This window comes from Echinops telfairi, unplaced genomic scaffold (assembly GCF_000313985.2).
Source record: "Echinops telfairi isolate 266 unplaced genomic scaffold, ASM31398v2 ScPeMD7_7424;HRSCAF=8462, whole genome shotgun sequence".
NCBI lineage: Eukaryota > Metazoa > Chordata > Mammalia > Afrosoricida > Tenrecidae > Echinops > Echinops telfairi.
In genome coordinates, this window is record NW_022111324.1 from 24146288 (window position 1) to 24148570 (window position 2283).

Consider the following 2283-nt stretch of genomic DNA (forward strand, 5'->3'; position numbering starts at 1 on the left):
CTGCTGCAGGTTACATGTCGTCAGGAAGAACCCGTCCCTGGAGAAGGATGTCATGCGTGGTCAAGTTACAGGGTCAGTGACAAAGGGGAGGAGCCTCAACAAAACGGGTCGACACAGAGGCTGCGCTAAACATAGGGACCACTGTGAGGACGGTGCAGGACTGGGCAGTTTTATTCTCTTGCTCATATGAGTGGAACTGGCTTGATAGCACGTAACTATTTTTATTAAGTGCTTTGGTTAATACCAAGGTTTCACATTCTACCAGAGGTAATGAGAGACACATAGATGACCACAGTAAGTAGAGGTGGTTTTGGCCGGCATGTAAAACATGCAAAGTGATATCAGACAAAGAGCAATGGCTTCCATCTTGGAGAGAAGAATGTTCTCTTCCTGGTCTTCTCTCTGCACTCTATTTTTCCCCCACATTCTCCGTTTCTGCTGGATTCTGTAATTCAATGCAATGGCCACACAGATTTGACAAGGTTCACAATAATGGGGTTTGTTAGCAAAGTTACCAGGTTATAATTCAAGTGAGAAATGCCCAGGATACAGTTGAATCAGGCTCGTTTCTTCTCTGCTGTGCCAGCAGGAGGTCTCTCTCTAGCCCTTGGCCACTTGGTCTGGCCTCTGTCCTGCTCAGGTAACCTTACAACACTCTTTTAGGGCTGCCAATAAATATCCAAAGGGCATTCCACTCCAGTATAAGCTTCAACCCCAAGGTACTCATATCCAGCCCCATGGGCCAGCAGGTCCACCTTCCCCAATTAAGCGCCCAGAGGCACTCCACTACACCAGCAAACCTTCGACCCAAAGGCCTCCAGGTTTACCTAGACCCAACTCCATTGCCCTGTCCTACCCTTTGGCTCTGGTTCCTTCTGTTGCTTCTCCTCCATTCATTCTTTTGGAGTCAAAGCCATCTCTTGGTCTAAGGAGGTTCAACACTCAGGGATCTCGAGGTCCAGAGGACACACTCCACTCCTGGTTCTTCTCTCGGTAGTGAAACCCTCCATTCCTTTTTCTGAGATGGTTCCTGTTATAATGAGCAGGATGTCAATCACAATTAACTCTGATGCCAATCACTCACTGTAGAATCATATTATCCAATCAGTATCTTCTTCTTTTTACCCAGACCCAGCAGGAAAACAAAGGTCATGAGTTGAGAAGAACACGGGTTCTGGCTAGAAGAGCCACAGTAAACAACTCACTGCGTGACACTGCTCCTGCCGAGATTTACAGCGTCAGCAGTCCTGTGTAAGGGCGCAATGAGTCAGGATGGACTGACCGGCCTAATGCAGGGCCAGACCAGGGAGAGAGGAGTGAAGGACTTTGATAGTACATGTATACTGAATCAGACTGGATTATTTTATTGTTGTTTTACTCCTATACTGGACTAGACATTTTTTTGAGTGACTGAAAAAAATATGATACCTCGCTGAGATTTTGTCTCAAGGACAAGGAAAAAGCAGGTCCATAGTGTGGGTTGTAGGTAGCCATTATTGAGAAAAAGTAAATTTCTTTTTGTTGAATTCATCCAACAACCAGAATCTGCCTTATATGCCATATTATGTTAGGAACAATGGGAGTTATAAAGCTGAATGGAACAGATTCTTAGATCTATGAATTGGTAAAGGAGATAGCAATTCTGGAAAATTCTCTGAGGGCTTTTTCAATGATAGCTGAAGGAATTTAAGGGAAGGGAAGAGAAATTCCATCTTGCACCAACCAGAGCCTTTGTAGGAAAGTAGAGCTGAGTTGGGGCAGATAATGTGGGCAGGGTTAATACAGACAGAACTACTGGTGCTGGGTCAGGTATGTTAGACGGGGTGACTAGAGAAACAAATCCAGAGAAACTGATATATGTATAAGAGAGCTTTATACCAAAGAGTAATTGTACATTAAGAAAACATCCCATCCCAGTCCAGATCAAGTCCATAATAAGTCTGATATTAGCCCATATGTCCAATACTAGTCCATAAATTCCTCTGACTCACGCAGCACATGCAATGATGCCGAATGCCGGAAGATCACAAGCCGGTGGGTGGAAACTCTCGTGGAAAAAATGGTGGTAAATGCATCTCCAGGGCTCTGGCTTCTATAAGCTTGGCTCCATGTAGCTTGTTAACAGGAAGGTGAAGCAGAGAGAGAGGTTCCTAGGACCCTCCTTATGAGGTCATGCCCACAGGGAAGTACCATCAGGCTGCGATCAGATTGACAGGCTAGACTTCACCCCTACACTTTCATATTTTCAAGTTGACATGAAATTATATAACTACCACATCAGGC